General features: G+C 36.7%; 1 non-coding gene across 1 annotated transcript; it reads left to right on the top strand.

Annotated features, from left to right (window-relative positions):
- Positions 1 to 7,591: 7,591 nt before the first annotated feature.
- On the top strand, positions 7,592 to 7,698 carry LOC128292112 (small nucleolar RNA R71). Its single transcript, XR_008282097.1, has one exon. It is a non-coding gene; the product is annotated as a small nucleolar RNA R71 (small nucleolar RNA).
- Positions 7,699 to 14,390: the final 6,692 nt, after the last annotated feature.

Here is a 14,390-nt window from a genome sequence, read left to right on the forward strand (position 1 = left end):
CTATCTTAACATTTCAGTAGAATTTACTTTCGTCTAAAATTCACAACAACATCATGTAAAGTCAACCAATCCATTCCGAGAATCACATCAAACTCATCAAATGGTAATAGGATCAGATCAAATGGAAAGTTGCAATCTTAAATCATCAAGGGACAGTTTCTACAAACTTTATCAACTAACACATACTGACCTACAGGATTCGTTACTTTGATCACAAATTCAGTTGACTCATAAGGTATTTTTTTATCCGACATGAAAGTTGTGCATATATATGAGTGAGTTGACCCAAGGTCAATCAAAGCATTAACATTAGTATCTGATACGTGATATTCGTGACAGGTTTTAAAAATCTATAATTAATCATTCTTGAAACTAACTATTATCACAATGAAGGCAAGTGTACCTATCGAACAGTAGTATAGCTTTAGCAAGACCGGATTGTCGAACCCAAAGGAACCAATTGTACTAGTTATTACTTTCTTTTTATTATCTAGCCTAAAAATTAAGGGATTTTGTTTATCTAAACTAATTAACTAAACTAAGGGTGCACAGAGAGAAAATTGGGAAAAGCTTTTGGGAAAACTCGATTGATTAAGACAATACCCAAGGAAAAATCCACCTAGACTTCACTTGTTATTTGACTCTAAATCAGACGATTTATTCATTTGACCTGATCTGTAGAAATCCTTAAGTTATATTATTATCTCTCTCGAGACTAATAACATCTAACCCTAGGTTGATTAATTGAAATCTCTTTCTAATTAACACCCTAGTGTTGCATTAACTCGATCTATGGATTCTCTTATTAGGTTTCACCCTAATCCAGTAAAATCTTGTCACCCTATCTCTAGGCGTGCAATCAACTCCGCTTAATTACGACAAATTTACTTTTAGACAGAGACTTTTACTCCTCTGAATAAGCGCATTAACTTGAATCAATATCCTGGAATATTAAAATAAGAATTAAGAACACATAATTAAGAACAAGTCAAATATTTATCATACAATTCAGATAATAATAACAAGATCCGTCTTAGGTTTTATTCCTCTTAGGTATTTAGGGGGTTTAGTTCATAATTATGGAAAAAAACATATCAAAAGAATAAAGATAACAAAACATAAAGAAAACCCAAAACTCCTAAAGGAAATTGAAGGGAGATCTTCAGTCTTGACGATGAATCTGGCTTCTGAGATGGATCAATCGGCTTCCTTTGAGTAATTCCTACCTCCTACTCCATGTGTCTCCTCTAAATGCCTCATCAGGTGTTTAAATAGGCTTTAGAATGCCTAAGAGCCCTCAAAAGTGGCCTTTTATGGATAGGACTATACTTGGGCTCGACAGGGACACGCCCGTGGGACACGCCCGTGTGCGATTGCTTCAAACCGTGGTGAAGGCTGTTAAATAGGCACGGGCGTGTGGTCTACCCGTGTGAGTCGTGCTTCGATTCTGCCAAATGGAAACGGCCGTGTGGCCTACCCGTGTGAGGAAGTCCAGGCCGTGTTAATTTCCATGTTTGCCCGTTTTCTCCGTTTTTGGGCCATTTCTCACTCTTTTTACTCTCCTATGCTCACCTAAGTATAAAGCATGAAATTAAAGGATTAGGAGCATCGAATTCACCAAATCTAAGGAGAAATCATCCATAAATATGCTAAGCATGGGATAAAAATATGTATAAATTACGATTTATCAAATACCCCCACACTTAAGCGTTTGCTTGTCCTCAAGCAAAATCCTCAACTCACAATCAAAATAAATTCTTCTCAACTTATAAACCCTATCGATAATATCTCAAAATAAACCATAAGTAATCATACATTGAGAATTCAACTAGAAGAACATCAAAGTTTCAAATATTCTAAGTTGAGTATTTTATCACGGAAACATAGGTGTCTTCCCTTATTTAAGTGATTACCTTTGATTCAAAATATCACAAAGTTTAACATTCTCACTAAAGATTCACTCAAATTACTCGAGGTGTTTAAAGACAATAAATGAAGCACTCATTAGTCAATATGAAAAGTTATTACCATAGGCTTGCATGAAAATCAAATCTCCACCACTATATATTGAGATGATACGTCAATCAAAAGGTCTTTAAAGGGTTGTAACATGGCTTTGGTTAGGGGGTGTGGTCACAAGCTGAAAAAAAGGTTAGAATCAAGATTGAATTAAAAAATTACCTAACTAGAAAAATAACTAATCATTAATTGAATACAAGTGAGCTTCTTCTCAGAATATGGAATTAACACTTAAGCTCAAAAAACAACGAATTACTACTAATATATATGTATATATTGTATTTTTTTAAGAAACAAGTCAAATAACATAGGCTATCTATCAAAAATAAAACATAGCTAAGCAATTTATTCAAATCAAATCTCGACAAAAATAGGGATCAAGTTAATTTAGGGGATTTCAACAATAATGGGTTAAGGGTTAATGTTGAGGGTAAATCAATGAATGGGTTGTTAGGCTCAAGGGGGTTCACTAAGGGTTAATTGTGAAGGTAGGCTTTTATAGAGTGAGTGGGTTAAACCTAAGTGCCTTTATCATCTCGACATATCAAATCAAATGGTGTGGTCTTAACATGTATAATCAAGCAAGTTCTAGAATGACAATTCAATATTGACGCACTCAAAGCATGAAAGAAATAATAGATGCTCTAAAGGCTCAAGATCTCACAAAAATTATGGCTTTTTGATGTTTAAACCTGTGAATTTTAACTCAAGATAATACCTAAACTTGGGGAAACAACCTAAAATTTTTTTAATTCTTAAAAATCAACTTATCATGCTTGATTCTCTAATTCCTTAAAGTTTAAACAATCAATGCATAAATGCCTATGTTTTAATTCAAAACATATTGATAAAAATCATAAATTAATCAAAATTCATTCTAATGATGATATGAGAAAATTATTTGAGAACAAGACAAAATTCTGGGATTTTTCTGATAATGATATAAAAGGCCCCCCACACTTAAGATGTACATTGCCTTCAATGTACAAAGTTAAATGTATTGAATTATATAGATATATAATCATAAGATAGGGAAAAGAGTGAAACTTCCTGAATGTTGAATGGAATCTTTGAATTGGAGGTATGGAGATCAATCGACCAAGGTAGTGATAAGATTGAAGGAGGATACTCCGGTGGTGGTAGAGGTTGGGTTCTATAACCACAGTATCCAGCGAAGAGGTTATCGTAGTGGTCGGGCAGGACATGACAGTCGTGGAGAACCTTTTACAGTGGAGTTTCAAGTTCCTAAGTGATGATGAGCTTTGGAGCTCTTTATAACTGTGATAACATCAATAACTCTTTAGGAAATATAGAGAAACATAATTACTCCTAATGAAATAGCCGAAACTATAAATTATTCAATAAAAATTATAAAACCTAAAAATGAAATAGTATTAAATGAAAATAAAATAAAAAATTACTTAAAGAAGATAAATAAAGATAAAAGTGAAAACAAAAATAAAAAATAAAAAAGTCTTTAAACATGGTCATCACTGGATGGTTCGCGAGGTGGTGGTGGCGATGAGATGTGAAGGTGCTGACAAATCTGATGAAGAGTAGCATCAATATGATCAAAGCACTGAAAACACTGCTGTTCAAATCGAGTAAGGTGCTCAGAGATGTCAAAGTATGAAGCCGCCACATGAATTGGACGATGGATGGGTGGTGGCTGAGACGGTGGGTCTTTGTGCTATGGAGGGACATCATCAGTAATGTCCTATGGGTCTCCCTCCTCGACGGACTGGACGAGGCGGTACTGAGGAAGGTAGGTTCCACGTCGTTTCTTGAGCTTCCTCATATGTAGCATACTGGAGATGCCCTGTGGGGACATCTGGCTGATGAGGGTGAGGGAGGATGATTGTTCTGCTGTGTTGAGGAGCCCGAAGTACAGTGCCAATCTAGTCATATAGGGGCCAATGGAGATTACTCCTTTCCTATGCTGCTCCGTCTGATGGCGAATGGCGAGGGAAATGAAATAGGCAAGGTCGAAGATGTGCCCGTTCACCATGCTCCACAAGAAATAGGCGTTGTGAGTGTTAACGATGCCAGTGCTCTCTCATCGTCCTATCAGGGTGTGAGCAAGGATAGCGTGAAGGTATCTCAGGGATGGGGCGAGAGCCGATGCCTTGGAGTGACTGGAGTCATAGGTGGCCGAGTCAGGGACTAAAGCTCTCCAACACTTCGAAGGAGAATAGTGAATATGGCAATGGAGGGTGTCGAGTTCGTTGTCATCCATGAACTCCTCCGTATACAGCCCTTAACTGGCGAACCAAACCACTGAGGCGGAACTGGACCATTCCTGGATCTTCAAACTCTATCATAACGGTTTAGAAGTGAAAGGTCAAATAGAGTTCCAGTGTGAGCTCGAGGTATGTCGGCTCGATGATCCCAAAGAAGAGCTCTCATGGATCAGTCGACAGAAGGCCTTTGACTGTGTCAGCCAGTTGGACTTGTTCAAGTGCAGTCTAGTCAATACAGCGGCTCGCACCTAGGGTTCAGGCTCGAAGTATCTGAAAGAGTTTTTCCTGGGGTCCTAAGGGAAACTCAATAAAGGGGTGCCTGATCTCCATTGTAGGACCCGAGGATGACGCTGCTCCTTCCCTCTTCTTTAAGGTAGGGACAACGATTTTCTTACCCCGTGGTTTTGAGATGATATCTGCAATGAAAACATGAAGTTATAAGAATAATCCCCATGAATGGAAAGGCATGCAAGAATGTTAAAACTAAATAACACTATTTCATAGGGGTTTTCTGACTAAATGAAAAATCTACTGAAAAACAATCCAAATCTTAATAGATATATCAAATTATTATTATGAATACAAAGACGAGAATGATGCTAAAGGAAATAACTAGTGGATGAATGCATATGGGAATGATATTGAATGAATGTATCATAAAAAATGGCAAAGAACTATCATTAGAACTATGAAAACAGTCAAATAAAACAAGAAAAATCAAATTAGTAAACGAAATGAATAGAAAAGAATGAACAAACGCGAGAGCTTGGTAGAGAGAGGAGCTTGGTAGAGAGAGGAGCTTGGGTCATCGATGGTGATGTTGTGGTTGGCGCATAGGCGTGGCAGGAAGGCGTAGGCAAGAGCTGCGGTGGCTAAGGTTAGGGATTTTGGGGAAGGAGATGATGAATAGTGAGGGGTTTATATACATTTTGGGGTGTGCCCTTATTTCAGCCCGTGTTTATCGTAATTTTCAAATTTGGGCACGTCTGAAATTTGTCCCACGCCCGTGTCCTTTTGGCGTGTTGGTGCACATGGCCATGTCCTATTTCGTTCGCTTCTATAGGCGCACGCCCATGTTGTTTTATCAGTCTTAAGTACGGGTGGTGGGACACGCCTGTGCTAAATTCTTAGTTTCAACCATGGTTTCTAGACACGGGTGTGTCACATGCCTGTGTTGTTTTGACAAACTCGCCCACGACCACATCGCACGGCCGTGGCAACTTATCGCATCTCGTGTTGGGGAAAAAATTTTGCCCTGTTTTCACACGACCGTATCATACGATCGTGTCTCTGCCTGTGGTGGGAGCACGGCCTAAGGCACACCCTTGTAGATTAGAAAAACTATGTTTCAAGGACTTAGGTAGTGATTAGGTGTTAAAAACTAAAATTTTAAAGAAATCAATACTGTTAGTGCTCGAGTTGCCTCCCGATAAGCGCTTACTTAGAGTCTAAGCTTGACTTATCTCCCTTTTCCATGGTCATGGTGGTGCGAGGAGTTTACACTCCTCGTTCCTGCTATCAATTTCATCAAAATAAGGTTTTAGGTGGGTACTATTTACCTTAAAAGTGTAAAATTTGGGATGAATTACCTTGACTGTACCGTATGAAAAAATGCTGAATACCGTAAGAGGGATTGCTCTGTTAGGTTTAGGAGTGGCAATACGAGGGTCTGCAGCATCTGGTAGTACTTTGTCTCCAACCTTAAGTTGATTTGGTGAAATATTGAGCTCGTCATGGTGTGGTTTTGGTTTATCGTGTGTCCTTAGTTTATGTGTTCGCCATTCATCTAGTTCCTCAATTTGCAGCCTTCATCATTCATAGATGGGTTCTTTGTTGTTACTTGAACAAGGCTCATGTATGCTCTTCGAACGTGTTTCCTGTAAAGAAGGTTGCACCACATGGTCAGTATTAATAGGACTACGAGCTTGAAGAGTAACTGAGTCATCACCCACATGAAGTGTGAGTTCACCTGTACCAACATCAATAACGGTTCTAGCAGTTGCTAAAAAGGGCTTTCCTAGAATTAGAGGTGAATCACTACCCTCTTATATGTCTAGAACAACAAAATTGATTGGGAATATAAATTCATCAATTTTTACAAGTACATCTTCAACGATACCTCTAGAAAATCTGATAGTTTTATCGGCTAACTGAATACTCATCCTAGTTTGTTTGGGTTTCCCAAGACCTAGTTGTTTAAACATTTTGTAGGGCATGACATTAATACTAGCCCCTAAATCAGCCAAAGCATTTTTAACATTTAAGCTACCAATTAAATAAGGAATCGTAAAACTCTCTGGATCTTTCAATTTGTTGGCCAGATTATTCTGTAGAATGGCTGAGCAAACTGCATTTAACTCTACATGCGATGCCTCATCCAACTTCCGTTTATTTGTTAAAAACTCCTTTAAGAATTTGAAAAATTGTTCATCTGTGCGGTCTTTCCTTGTCGCATTGGGGTATGACACTCGTGATTTGTACTCTTTACTTATCGATTTTTGCTCACTGTGGTCTACATCGCCTTTACCTTTACTTGCCACAATTCCTTGCCTCGGTTCTGGTTTAGGTTTAACTAACCCTTCCTCGTCTTAGATGGTAATTATATTGAGTTGTTCCCTTGGGTTAGATTCAGTGTTACTCGGCAGGCTACCTTGTGGTCGTTCAGAAATCAATTTGGCGAGTTAGCCTATCTGAGTTTCCAGCCCTTGGATCGATGCCTGTTGATTCTTAAGTGCTGTTCCAATATTTTAGAAGCGAGTTTCGGCCACCGAGATAAACTTTGTTAGCATCTTCTCAAGGTTCGGCTTCTTTTCTTGTTGGTAAGGTGGTTGTTGGAAGCCTGAAGGTGGTGGTGGTCTTGATTCCCTTGGCCTCCCCATGAGAAATTTGGGTGGTTTCTCCATCCTACATTGTAAGTGTTACTATAAAGATTATTTTTAGGTCGAGGATTATTACCCATATAATTTAATTACTCGTTTTCCATGATGTGGCCATAAGGTGGGTATTCTAAATTGCTTGTCCTTCCTCCACTTGCATTGCATTGCATTACTGGGTGAACCTGTGAAGAACCAAGAAAATCGTCAATTTTTCTATTCAAAAATTCTACCTAATTTGAGAGCATGGTGACTGAATCGACGTTAAAAACGCTGGCTGCTTTCGGCTTTGTCCTTATGACTTGCCATTGATAATTATTCAGTGACATCTCTTCTATAAATTCATAAGCATCCTCAGGTGTCTTATTATTGATAGTCCCACCAACGGCTGCTTCAACCATCTGTCTAGTTGAAGGATTCAAGCCATTGTGAAAAGTTTGAACCTGTAGCCAGAGTGGTAACCCATGGTGAGGGCACCTTCTCAACAGATCCTTGTATCTCTCCCATGCATCGTAGAGTGTTTCTAGATTCATCTGCACAAAAGAAGAGATATCATTCCTTAATTTAGCCGTTTTAGTCGGCGGAAAATATTTTAGTAAAAACTTTTCAGTCATTTGTTCCCAAGTAGTGATTGACCCTCGTGGTAACGAGTTCAACCACTGTTTAGCCTTATTCCTTAATGAAAAGGGAAATAACCGAAGGCGTATGGCGTCGTCAGAAATGCCATTAATTTTAAATGTGTCGCAAAACTCCAAAAAATTCGCCAAGTGATTGTTTGGATTCTCATCTTGCAAACCATCAAACTGAACAAATTGCTGTATCATTTGAATCGTGTTAGGTTTCAGTTCAAAATTAATTGCAGCAATAGCAACCCTAACTATACTTGACTCAGTTCCTGTTAAATTTGGTTTAGCATAATCATACATAGTACGTGGAGCATGATTCTAATTTACTAGATCAACAGCAATCGCAGGAGGTAGAGAATTTTTTTGGATTTTCAGCCATCTCCTCGGTTGTGGTTTGAATATCATCCTCTTGCTCTTCCTCTGTGTATCTTAAGCTTCGCCTTATTTTTTTTCGGTTTTTGTGAGCTGTGCGATCGATCTCAATATCAAAAAGTAATGGTCCTGATGGGTTTCTTCTGGTCATGAACTAGAAAAACCTGTCAGAAGCAAATAAAAAAGAAAATTAGAAAATAAAATAAAAAATTAAATTGCAAATAAAGTAAAACGACTAAAGTAATAAAAATCGAGTGTTCCTAATATCTTAGTTTCCCCGGCAACGGCGTCAAAAACTTAATACGTGATATTCATAACAGGTTTTAAAAAATCTATAATTAATCGTTCTTGAAACTAACTATTATCATGATAAAGGCAAGTGTACCTATCGAACAGTAGTATAGCTTTAGCAAGACCGGATTGTCGAACCCAAAAGAACCAAGAGTACTAGTAATTACTTTCTTTTTATTATCTAGCCTAAAAATTAAGGGATTTTGTTTATCTAAACTAATTGACTAAATTAAGGGTGCATAGAGAGAAAATTGGGAAAAGCTTTTGGGAAAACTTGATTGATTAAGACAATACTCAAGGAAAAATCCACCTTGACTTCACTTGTTATTTGACTCTGAATCAGACGATTTATTCATTTGACCTGATCCGTAGAAATCCCTAAGTTATATTATTATCTCTCTCGAGACTAATAACATCTAACTCTAGGTTGATTAATTGAAATCTTTTTCTAATTAACACTCTAATGTTGCATTAACTCGATCTATGGATTCCCTTATTAGGTTTCACCCTAATCCAGCAAAATCTTGTCACCCTATCTCTAGGCGTGCAATCAACTCCGCTTAATTACGATAAATTTACTCTTAGACAGGGACTTTTGCTCCTCTGAATAAGCGCATTAACTTGAATCAATATCCTAGAATATTAAAACAAGAATTAAGAACACATAATTAAGAACAAGTCAAATATTTATCATACAATTCAGATAATAATAACAAGATCCGTCTTAGGTTTCATTCCCCTTAGGTATTTAGGGGGTTTAGTTCATAATTATGAAAGAAAATGTATCAAAAGAATAAAGATAACAAAACATAAAGAAAACCCAAAATTCCTAAAGGAAATTGAAGGGAGATCTTTAGTCTTGACGATGAATTCAGCTTTTGAGATGGATCAATCGACTTCCCTTGAGTAATTCCTGCCTCCTACTCCGCGTGTCCCCTCTAAGTGCCTCATCCAGTGTTTAAATAGGCTTTAGAATGCCTAAGAGCCCTCAAAAGTGGCCTTTTTCGAATAGGACTATACTTGGGCTCGACAAGGACACGCCTGTGTGCGATTGCTTTAGACTGTGGTGAAGGCTGTTAAATAGGCACGGGCGTGTGGTCTACCTATGTGAGTCCTGCTTTGATTCTGCCAAATGGACACGGCCGTGTGGCCTACCCGTGTGAGGAAGTGCAGGCCGTGTTAATTTCCCATGTTGGCCTGTTTTCTCCATTTTTGGTCCGTTTCTCTCTCTTTTTACTCTCCTATGCTCACCTAAGTATAAAGCATGAAATTAAAGGATTAGGAGCATCGAATTCACCAAATCTAAGGAGAAATAATCCATAAATGTGCTAAGCATGGGATAAAAATATGTATAAATTATGGTTTATCAGTATCAAAGATAGAAAATGTACTGATAATCACATTAGGTGATGAAGCTTCTTCACGAGCTCAAATTGCATAAGCCTTAACTGGTGCTCGAGCCTCAGATCTAATTGCTGAATCTTTAGTTCCACTACGACTATTTCTCGCATTACCACTGTTTCTGGGTGGCCTCCCTCTCGCAGTTGTGTTAGTCGACCGAGTGTTCTGAGCTTTCTCTCTATCAGACTTTTTAGGGCAGTCTCGAAGAAAATGATCATAAGAACTGCATTTAAAGCACGATCCATCTCTCAATCTGCACTCACCAAAATGTCGTCTATTGCACTGTTGTCATTCAGGTTTATTAATATGAACATTCTTCACACGCGCTACAAAAGTAGCCTGAGGTCTCCAATTTGAATGTTACTTTCCTTTATCTCTTCCCAAAAGTCCAATCAAAGCTGACATATGACTATGAAATTCTATCGATTTTTTCAATGGAGATGAAAATGATTTTCCCATAAGTCGTTTACCAGTGTCACGAGCCTTAAAATCTTCCTTGCTTTTAGCTTTACTAAGTTCTTATCTTATGCACTCGATCCACCAATATTACAAATTATTTCAATTCCAGACTCCCCACTAACAATTTGATATATTCGTTTAACCCATTTTCAAATTGAGTGCACATAACAACCTCTGTTGGTATACATTCCCAAGCATACTTACTGAGTTGCACAAATTCTTTTTCATTTTCCACTACAGATCTACAACCTTGCTTCAGTTCCAAAAAATCTTTCCTTTTTTTATTATTAAGATACTGTTGACTAACATATTTCTTTTGAATTCTGTCTGAAAGAAATCCCAATTCACATGATCCCTTGGTACCACAAAAATCAAAGTATTCTACCACTAATACACTGAGTCTTTTAACAGAGATACCACACATTTTAAACAATCAGCTGGAGAACAAGACAGTTTATCAAAAACCCATACAGTGTTTTCTAACCAAAACTTAGCTTTTTCAGGGTCGTCTTCAGCTGTTCCACAAAATTCTTCTGCCCTATACTTACGTATTTTATCAATCGAAGGCTTGCTTACACGTACTTATTTCGAACCTTGAGAAATAGAGGGGACAAGTTGGGGTACGAGAGTGGGTGGAGGTCATTTAGCCATAGGGTTGTTCTAACAAACTCAAAAAACCATTCAGACATCATTTAGAAGAAGGCTTCTTTTACCTCACTTCCCCGGTCCTTGGCTACAACCCCAGTACTAACTGTTCCTTGAACGAAGGCTTGCACATTACTTTCAACTTCATCGGAATCGGCTCGGTTGGACAACATCTTCTATCTATATGAAAACATAATTCACTTTGAGTTAAGAGGTATCACACTATCATAGGTTATACAATGACATGTATTTCTAGATTTCATACATGTGACGTTGAGCTCGAGAACCAACTAAACTGTAAATCTGATACCACTAAATGTAACACCCTAATCTGTTTCCATCGCTGGATTAGGGTTAGGAAACACTACCATACAAATTCGATTACTTTAATATAAAAACATATTAATAATGTCATTTAACAATAATTACTTGAAACTCATTACAACCCTAGCATACATATACATTTGGGCCTTAAATCGGGCTTTCGAAGCCCTAAAATCAATTTAAAAACAATTCGGGACTAATTTGAAACAAATAAAAAAATTTAGGAAATATTTAAAAAATTTGAAAACAGGGGTCATGCGGCCGTGTGACATAGCCCAGGCCGTGTAACAATCGAACAAAGGGGCACACGACTGTGTCCTAAACCATGTCTCAAACTATGTAACTCATTAAGTAGGGTCACAAGATTTTGCCAGACTGTGTAACTCTCTGACTTGTGACGCACGGCCATGTGCTAGGCCATGTAACATAATGACTTGATGCACCAAACTTAACAAGTGACACACAACTGTGTAGCCAGATCATGTGTGACACACAGTCGTGTGATAACCCGTGTGCTCCATAATTTGGCCCTAAAAAAAACCATTTAAAGGCCAAAACACATCTAATCAACCATTCCAATTGTGCATGCATTCAAAAGACCTAAACACATTTCAAAAACGTATAAACATACCATTTCAAACATCCTATTTCATCCAACCAATATGCCATTCAAAGGCACCATAATTGTACCAAAAACATCATTAACCAAAACAAATCAATATAGCCATATTCTAAGTACAAAACTTTAATTCCTTTAACTACCAAATAGCATCACATATAAGCCATTTACATATCATCCTAACATACCCAAAATGATCATTCATTACAAGTATCTAAAAGTGGCCAAAATGACCTAACTTGTTTAGGGATTAAAGTCCATCAAACAAAACATAAACTTCAAGAGCATTGTAACACCACTTACTCGTATCCGACACCGGAACAGGGTCTGAGGCATTACGAACTCAAACATACACATTCATACAAAACTGGGCCATAAAATTTCATTCAATTTTAAAACCATTCATAAACATGCCTCTCGTCCCTTTTACGGGCCCACGAGGACCAATGTAACACCCTGATTTTGGGCCTAGTCGGAACAGTGGTTTTGGGACCACAAATCTGATGATGAAAATTTTATTTTTTATTATATTTTTATGGTCTACAATTTCACAGAATAATTTCATGAAAATTTTGTTCGAAAATTTTGATGTTCGGGCACTTAATTTAGTCAAAAGGACTAAATCGTGAAAAAGTGAAAAAGTTGAGTTCTACATACTAGAGGTGTCCAATTGTTATGAAATTTTAAATTGAGGGTCCTTAAATGGTAATTAGACCATTGGTTAATTGTTGGACAAAAATAGATATGAAATGGGTGTAATAAAATATTTTTAAGTTAGGGGTGTTTTAGTAAACTAATAATTAAAAGAATTAAAAAGGGAAATAAGCCAAATTAGCTATCATCTTCTTCATTCAACCGTTTCTACCAGCAGTAGCCATGGTTAAGGTTTGTTCAAACTCCCAAGCTCGATTAGCAAGAAAAAATCAAAATTCGGGCTAAAATCAGAAAATATCAGGTTGTGGACAAAATGGTAAAAATGACCATTTTCGCATACGAGGCAAGTTCATATGATTTTTAATAATGCAATGTGTAATTTAATGTTATTGCCTTGATATTAAATGAGATGTAAGTTCATGTGTAAATGTGGTAACATAATTGTTGTTTTAAGTAATTTAATGATATTTATATGATATGATGATTATTATCATGAAATATTATGCTTTGTGGTTATTATTGAGTAATATGCAAATTATGTGAGATATTTGATAAATATGAAATTCTACCAAGTATCGGTTCCAACATTCCGTGGAAGACGACAAAGATTTGTGATTGAGGAAAATCCCGTTTGAACCTTGGGAATAGATTAGGGTACAAGTGACATGTCACTAGGATATTTGAGTTCCGAACTCGTTGAGTTGAGTCCGAGTTTACTTATGGATGCAAAAACTCGAGCTCGTTGAGTTGAGTCCGAGTTCACTTATGGGTGGGTTACATGGTAGCTTGGCTACACATATATTCCGTAGGCTATTGAGTTTGTCTAGCTGTGGGCATGGCACTTATGTGCATGCATTCCGTGTATCAGATTATATTCTGAGTGTTCAACATGTAATTTGACAAAATATTCATTGATGATCCCAATGAGGTAAGCCATTAGTGAGTATGTCTTTAAGTTATGTTACAAGTAGTATAGGTATGTACACTAAACTTATGTGTGATGCCTTGACATGTGATGATCTATGATGTATATAGTATTTGGTGAATATTATGAAAATGACATGATTTGGAATAAGTCCTTGATACTTGATGACATTGAGATTATGGATTTATGCTTATAAAGCATAATTATGTGTTCTTACCATTATGAATGAAATGATATTGTATGGATTAGGTGAATAATAGTAATGAATGAGTAAATTTAGCCTTGGCAGTTTTGGGTTACTATAGTAGTGTAACTTTGGAAATTCACCATAAATTGTGGAAATTAAATTAGGGCTGAATAAAATATGAGGTTAAATCCCAATGAGTCTAGTTTCACATAGAAGAAACGATATATGAAATCAAAATTTATATTATGAGATATTTAAATTGTTGTGAGACAAATTCTAAATGACTTCGTGATCCCCTATTTCAATTTGAGAAAATCATTAAAAATTGTATAAAAATAATCATTGGTTGTAATTTATATTATTAAAATCCTTAATAAGTATATTCTCTAGAAATATAGATGAGAGCATTATTTGAATTCTTTACTATGAGAAAAATAATTTTTAGTGAAGAGAGGTCAGAACTGTTGGACAGCAAAATAGGGGAAAATTTAATGAATAAACTGTACTAACTGGCTAAACCAAAAATTCTGGAAATTTTATGGGAGAAATTTATATGAGTCTAGTTTCAAGGAAAATTAACAAAACTTAATTTGGAGTCTCGTAGCTCCAGATATAAATGAATTAGTAACTATAACTCGGTAAAACAACTTAACCTGAACAAGAGTAAATTGTACAATTATGATGTTTTACCTTAAAAAAAAACATGTGGGTAATTGCTTATTAACTTCATATGGGCTTACTAAGCGTAAAGCTTA

Source organism: Gossypium arboreum, chromosome 4, assembly GCF_025698485.1.
Source record: "Gossypium arboreum isolate Shixiya-1 chromosome 4, ASM2569848v2, whole genome shotgun sequence".
In the NCBI taxonomy this organism is placed as follows: domain Eukaryota; kingdom Viridiplantae; phylum Streptophyta; class Magnoliopsida; order Malvales; family Malvaceae; genus Gossypium; species Gossypium arboreum.